Source organism: Amblyraja radiata, unplaced genomic scaffold, assembly GCF_010909765.2.
Source record: "Amblyraja radiata isolate CabotCenter1 unplaced genomic scaffold, sAmbRad1.1.pri S154, whole genome shotgun sequence".
Classification (NCBI taxonomy): domain Eukaryota; kingdom Metazoa; phylum Chordata; class Chondrichthyes; order Rajiformes; family Rajidae; genus Amblyraja; species Amblyraja radiata.
The window spans coordinates 62566-70648 of NW_022630140.1; positions in this window are offsets into that span (position 1 = coordinate 62566).

Consider the following 8083-nt stretch of genomic DNA (forward strand, 5'->3'; position numbering starts at 1 on the left):
TGTGTGGAATGAGCGTCCAGTGGAAGTGGTGGAGGCAGGTTCGAATTTATCATTTAAAAATAAATTGGATAGGCATATGGACGGGAAGGGAATGGAAGGTTATGGTATGAGTGCAGGTAGATGGGACTAGAAGAAAATAATTGTTCGGCACGGACTTGTAGGGCCGAGATGGCCTGTTTCCGTGCTGCAATTGTTATATGGTTATACGGTTATATGGTTATCTTTCTCTTCAAATAACGCACATTTTATCTTTCGTCTGCCATTTCTATCTTTCCTCGAATGAAATCTTCAGATTTATGACATATGATGAAATAATGGATCAACTGGGCTTGTATTCACTGGAATTTAGAAAGGTGAGAGGGGTCTAATGGAAAGATATACAATTTTTAAGGGATTGGACAGGCTAGATGCAGGAAAAATATTCCCAATGTTGGGGATCCCAGAATCAGTGTTCCGAGTTTTAGAATAAGGTGTAGGCCATGTAGGACTGAGACGAGGAAACATGTTTACACCCAGAGAGTTGTGAAACTGTGGAATTTTCTGCCACAGACAGCAGTGGAGATCGTTTCACTGGATGTTTTCAAGCGCTCAAAGTGCTCAATGTATCAAGGAATATGGGGGGAAAGCGGGTACGGGGTACTGATTGGGGATGATCAGCCATGATCAAAGTGAATGGCGGTGCTGGCTCGAAGGGCCGATGGTTCACTCCTGCACCTATTTGCCATGTTTCAATTTTTGTTTTGGTGTATTATTGTCATGTGTACTCTATGCAAGCGTTGCTTGCATGCTATGCAGTCAATGATACCACACGCTAGTCCCATCAAGCATGTCGTATAAAAAACAACTGCATATGCTGGTTTACACCGAAGATCGGCACAACATGCTGGAGTAATTCTGCGAGTCAGGAAGCATTTCTTGAGAAAAAGAACAGGTAACATTTTGGGTGGTGAGTCTTGTTCAGACTGAGAGCACGGGCAGTAATTTAAAAAAAAAAACCCCAATTCAAAATATATTCTTACAGAATTATGTTGTTACAGTTGCAGATAAAGGGCAGAAGCAAAAATGTATGAGTCGCAATGAAGTAGGTCGGGAGACGACATATACGACAGTGGAATTGATTGTAGACTTTAGGAGAGCTCCCCCTCCCCTCACCCCACTCACCATCAACAACACCACAGTCACATCTGTGGAGCCTTTTAAGTTCCTTGGAACCATCATCTCCAAGGATCTTAAGTGGGGGGCTACCATCGATTCCACAGTCAAACAGGCACAATAGAGGATGGACTTCCTGCGGCAGCTGAGGAAGCACAATCTGCCACAGGCAATGATAGTCCAATTCTACACGACCATCGTAGAGTCTGTTCTCACCTTCTCCATCATGGTCTGGTTTGGCTCAGCCACCAAGCACGACATCTGGAGGCTGCAGCGAATTGTCCGATCAGCAAAGAAGGTAATTTGCTGCAACCTTCCCTCCATTGATGAACTGTGCACTGCAAGAGCCAGGCAGAGAGCGGGCAAGATCAACTCTGACCCCTCTCACCCTGGCGACAAGCTCTTTGAATCACTTCCCCCTGGAAGGCGATTCCGGACTGTCAAAGCTGCCACAGCCAGACATACAAACAGCTTTTATTCACGAGTAGTTGCTCTACTCAACAGCCAAAAATCTGTAGCCTCCCTTTGCTCTGGTATTTTGTTGGTTCACATACTTGATCAATGGTGTTTTATCATTAATGTTTTATTATTATTAATGTTTAGTATTTTCTGAGTCATTCGTAACTGTCACTGTATGCAATGTTGTTACTTGTGGGTGGAGCACCAAGGCAAATTCCTTGTATGTGAATACTTGGCCAATAAACTTACATATGTACTTACTTACTTATCCTAGCTTACAATTAGACCATGTATTCGTCTGTTCTGTTACATGCTTACAGATGCTTTCGGGCCGACGGGAGAGGGTAGAAATGGACATGAATGCCGTGTAATTGGTTCTTGATTTGAAACATAGAAAATAGGTGCAGGAGGAGGCCATTCGGCCCTTCGAGCCAGCACCGTCATTCGTTGTGATCATTTGGGTGGGTTACTTTTTTCTGTAGGAGCACGTTTACAGTCCCGTAAGAAAGTATTTCAGAAGAAATACTGCAGGGGCGTAGCGGGAGATAAGCAGCCTTACTGCGCTTGCAGCGCCGGAGACCCGGGTTCGATCCCGACTACGGGTGCTGTCTGTACGAAGTTTGTACATTCTCCCAGTGACCTCTTGAGTTTCTTCGGTTTCCTCCCATACTCCAAAGGTGTAAATATTTGTAGGTTAGTTGGCGTAGTATTAATGTAAATTGTCCCCAGTTAGTGTAGGTCTGGGTTAATGTGCGGGGAGCACTGGTCGTTGGGCTGAAGGGGCTGTCTCCGCGCTGTGTCCCTAAACTAATCTAAAAAATATAGTGGTCATAATATGAACTAATCAAAGTCTTGAGGGGAAAATGTGTAACGTTTAAATGAGATGCGCGGGTGAATGGCCATGGTGTCAGTGGAGGCCGGTACAATGTTGCCTGTTGCCTGTTGCCTATAGTCTGTTGTCTAAACGAGGTTGTTATAGATGAAATTTGTTTCGATTATCTTCGGGGTGACGCAGACATTGTGGGGCGCAATGTCTGTCCCCTCACTCCACATTCAAAGTCTACAGAGAGATTTAGGCCATTTGGAAGAGTGGGCTGAAAGATGGCAGATGGAGTTTAATGCTGATAAATGTGAGGTGCTACATCTTGGCAGGACAAATCAAAATAGAACGTACATGGTGAATGGTAGTGAATTGAGGAATGCAGTTGAACAGAGGGATCTAGGAATAACTGTGCATAGTTCCCTGAAGGTGGAATCTCATGTAGATAGGGTGGTAAAGAAAGCTTTTGGTGTGCTGGCCTTTATAAATCAGAGCATTGAGTATAGAAGTTGGGATGTAATGTTAATTTGTACAAGGCATTGGGGAGGCCAATTCTGGAGTATGGTGAACAATTTTGGTCGCCTAATTATAGGAAGGATGTCAACAAAATAGAGAGAGTACAGAGGAGATTTACTAGAATGTTGCCTGGGTTTCAGCAACTAAGTTACAGAGAAAGGTTGAACAAGTTAGGTCTTTATTCTTTGGAGCACAGAAGGTTAAGGGGGGGACTTGATAGAGGTCTTTAAAATGATGAGAGGGATAGACAGAGTTGACGTGGATAAGCTTTTCCCACTGAGAGTAGGGAAGATTCAAACAAGAGGACATGACTTGAGAATTAAGGGACAGAAGTTTAGGGGTAACATTAGGGGGAACTTCTTTACTCAGAGAGTGGTAGCTGTGTGGAATGAACTTCCAGTGGAGGTGGTGGAGGCAGGTTCGATTTTATCATTTAATAATAAATTGAATGGTTATATGGACGGAAATGAATGGTGGGTTATGGTCTGAGTGCAGGTAGATGGGACTAAAGGAGAATCAGTGTTCGGCACGTACTAGAAGGGCCGAGATGGCCTGTTTCCATGCTGTAATTGTTATATGGTTATATGGTTATATGGGTAAGCACGCCCATAACAAAGTCCATTCGGCCCTGCTGTATTTCTTGTGTTGTCAATGTTCTTTTCTCACCTCGTGTGTTATTTCCCCCAATGGCAGAACCATCATCTGGGAAAATATGTGTGTTTGCAAATCTAATCTTGAAATCCGGCATTGAACTTCCATGGCCAGAGCGAGCAACACCGGAAATTGGAGGAACAGCACCTCATTGGGGAGTCTGCATCCTGGGGGCATGAACATTGAATTCTCCCAATTTTGTTAGTCCTTGCTGTCTCCTCCCCTTCCTCAGCCCTCGGGCTGTCTCCTCCTCCTCCTTTTTCCTTTCTTCTCCCCCCCCCCGCCACCCCCCATCAGTCTGAAGAAGGGTTTCGGCCCGAAACGTTGCCTATTTCCTTCGCTCCATAGATGCTGCTGCACCCGCTGACTTTCTCCAGCATTTTTGTCTACCTTCGATTTTCTAGCATCTGCAGTTCCTTCTTAAACATTCATGACTGTTTCTGTGGCTATTTTTGCCCTGCCCAGATCCATCGAAATATTATTGACCGAGCTGAACAGCAGCGAATGGGCAGCAAGGCCTACCTTGTACATGTCGACCTTCAGTTGCCATTGTAGTTTAGATTTTTCCTGCATTTGGCCTTTGGTCCTACAAATCTCTCGTCCTTGTGAATTGTGTTTCCCTCTGCATGGACGCTGGCTACCCTTTGCGTGTTTCCAACATTATCCCACTTTTGGTTTCGATGTCAAACAGCAGAAATGTTATTCAAGAACTCGTTATGTGCCGGATTTGAAATGTTGATTTACAAACACAATTTGCAAATAAACCCTCGTCTCGGTGTTTGGGACTTGGTTTACCAATATCCGATGTAATGGGAATATGATTCCGTTTATTACTATTGGAATGAGGGGTACATTGTCAATGCCAGTCAGATTATCAGATTTAAATAGACAATTTGGGCAGCACACTGGCGCAGCTGATAGATCAGCTGCATCCGAGCACTTGCAGCCCAAGTTCCAACCTGACCTCGGTCGCTGACTGTGGAGTTTTCACATTCTCCCTCTGCCCGTGTGGGATTACCCCAAATTCTCCGGTTCCCTCCCACGTCCCAAAGTCCTCCGGGTTTGTAGGTTGCTTTGCTCCCGTACATAGGAACATAGAAACATAGACAATAGGTGCAGGAGTAGGCCATTCGGCCCTTCGAGCCTGCACCGCCATTCAATATGATCATGGCTGATCATCCAACTCAGTATCCTGTACCTGCCTTCTCTCCATACCCCCTGATCCCTTTAGCCACAAGGGCCACATCTAACTCCCTCTTAAATCCAGCCAATGAACTGGCCTCAACTACCTTCTGTGGCAGAGAATTCCAGAAATTCATCACTCTCTGTGCAAAATATGTTACTCTCATCTCAGTCCTAAAAGATTTCCCCCTTATCCTTAAACTGTGACCCCTTGTTCTGGACTTCCCCAACATCGGGAACAATCTTCCTGCATCTAGCCTGTCCAACCCCTAAAGAATTTTGTAAGTTTCTATAAGATCCCCCCTCAATCTCGTAAATTCTAGCGAGTACAATCCAATCTTTCTTCATATGAAAGTCCTGACATCCCATGAATCAGTCTGGTGAACCTTCTCTGTACTCCCTCTATGGCAAGATTGAACAGGCAGGTGATGTCATTGCCTCGATTGAACAGGTAGGTGATGTAAAAGAGGGAAAACAATGATCTACTGTGAATGGGAGATCGATGGTTGAAATGGATTGACCGACGTCCATGTTTACATGCAGTGTCTCTGAATGAAACCAGTTTACTTTAGTTTAGTTTATAGATGCGGCGCAGAAACAGGCCCCTCAGCCCGCAGACTCCGCGCCGACCAGCGATCCCCGCACATGAACACTATCCTACTGGGATCAATTGAGGATTTACCAATCCAATTAACCGAGATACCTGTACGTCTTGAGAGTGTGGGCGTAAACCTGAGCACACGGAGAAAACCCAAGCAGGTTACGGGGAGAACATACAAACTCCGTACAGACAGCACCGATAGTCAGGATCGAACCCGGGTCTCTGCGGCTGTAAGGCAGCCAGTCTACCGCAGCCCCACCAATTAGTATGAATTGGTATTGGTAGCGGTTATGGGAAGAAGGGTAAATTTCGAGCGATGTGATCGGTATTTACAACAGCAGAATACATTTCAGGACTACCTAATTAGTGACTTTTTAAACAGTGAACGTCATGGCGATTATGATCCTGTCATAGAAACATAGAAAATATGTGCAGGAGTAGAGGCCATTCGGCCCTTCGAGCCTGCACCGCCATTCAATATGATCATGGCTGATCATCCAACTCAGTATCCTGTACCTGCCTTCTCTCCATACCCCCTGATCCCGTTATGCACAAGGGCCACATCTAACTCCCTCTTAAATATAGCCAATGAACTGTGGCCTCAACTACCTTCTGTGGCAGAGAATTCCACAGATTCACCACTCTCTGTGTGTGAAAAATGTTTTTCTCATCTCGGTCCTAAAAGATTCCCCCTTATCCTTAAACTGTGACCCCTTGTTCTGGACTTCCCCAACATCGGGAACAATCTTCCTGCATCTAGCCTGTCCAACCCACTAAGAATTTTGTAATTTTCTATAAAACCCCCCCTCAATCTTCTAAATTCTAGCGAGTACAAGCCGAGTCTATCCAGTCTTTCTTCATATGAAAGTCCTGACATCCCAAAAACCAGTCTGGTGAACCTTCTCTGGCAAGAATGTCCTTCCTCAGATTAGGAGACCAAAACTGTACGCAATACTCCAGGTGTGGTCTCACCAAGACCCTGTACAACTGCAGTAGAACCTCCCTGCTCCTATACTCAAATCCTTTTGCTGTCCAAAACCTGTCGCGGGGTAAATGTGGCCTCTCCATCAGCACAACGCGATACCTGGTCGCCATGGCAGCCGCGGATCTGTGTCCATTATCATCACAGTAATCATATGGCGGATCATTTTTTATTATATCCCGGCACTATTCTCGAGATAACCCCTGTGTGCAGTGCAGGTGCCGCCATTTTCCACGCCACAACGGACTATTCTGTTTGGTTCACGGCCGTTTTCTCAATCGATCGCTTTGTCGCCATTTGCTGCAATAAGTGGAAAGCGACATATTGGAGCGGGAACGTAGCAGCTGTCGTTCTGGCAACTACCTGCATTTTCTTTATTTGTACAAATGTTCCCGTTATTTTACATTTGAAGCACTGAAGCTCGTGAACTGTGTCCCACGGGGTTTTCTGAGAAAATCTAGTTTTTACACCGATCCCGGATGGGTGGCATTCGACTGCCTGGATGCAGTATTAAGTAGTGAAGAAAGCGAATGGTATGTTAGAATTCATAGCAAAAGGATTTGAGTCTAGGAGCAGGGAGGTTCCAGGCCCATACGAAGCTTTTCAAAAAGCGGGGTGGCATGACAGGATTACAAAAATGTTAATGTGAAATAATGTGCGCGCTGCGCACATCACGAGTGTGAAGTCCCTCGATGCCGGGGGGTTTAGATGCTCTCTGATGCATTCTGAGCCTTATTTTGGAGCATTTTTGCACCAAATCTATGACCAATATTTCAGTAATTAACAGGAACCTGAGAGGTAGCTTTTTCACACAAAGGTTGCAGAGTGTATGTAACGAGCTGCCAGAGGGAGGTAGTCAAGGCTGGGACTATCCTAATGTTTAAGAGACATTTGGACACGTACATGGATAGGACAAATTTAGATGGATATTGACCAAACGCGTGTGAGTGGGACTTGTGTAGATGGGACATGTCGGTCGATGTGGGCAAGTTGCGCCGAAGGGCCTGTTTCCACACTGCATCATTCTATGACTAAAACGTGAAGAAGAAAAATGCATGTAGATAAGTAGAGCAGATTTGAAAGAGGAGTGAAATGTAAAGGCAGAGAGGTTTCTGGGTGGAAAGGAACATAGGAAATGAGGGGGGAGAGTGGGCTTGGGCAGATGGGTGAAGGGAAAATAGTCACAAAGTGCTGGAGTAACTCAGCGGGTCAGGCAGCATCTGCAGAGAATATGAATAGGCGACGTTTCACAGAGTGCTGGAGTAACACAGCGGGTGAGGCAGCATCTGTAGAGAACTTGGATGGATGACATGTCACAGAGTGCTGGAGTAACTCAGTGAGTCAGGCAGCATCTGTGGAGAAAAGGTATAGATTATAGTTCGGGTCAAGACCGTTCTTCTGTAATATTCATGATGTGACATGCATAGACATTCCTGAATGTTACTCAAACCATCGTGAGCTGCTTCGTTATGGTGCTATAGTTCCCGCCTCAACTACCTCCTCTGGCAGCTTGTTCCATACACCTACCACCCTTTGTATGAAAAACATACCCCTCTGTTAGATCACCCCTCATCCTCCTGTGCTCCATAAAATAGAGTCCCAGCCTACTCAACCTCTCCCTATAGCTCTGGCCCTCTAGTGCTGGCAACATCCTCGTAAATCTTCACTGTACCCTTTCCAGTTTGATGACATATTTCCTATAACATAGTGCCCAGAACTG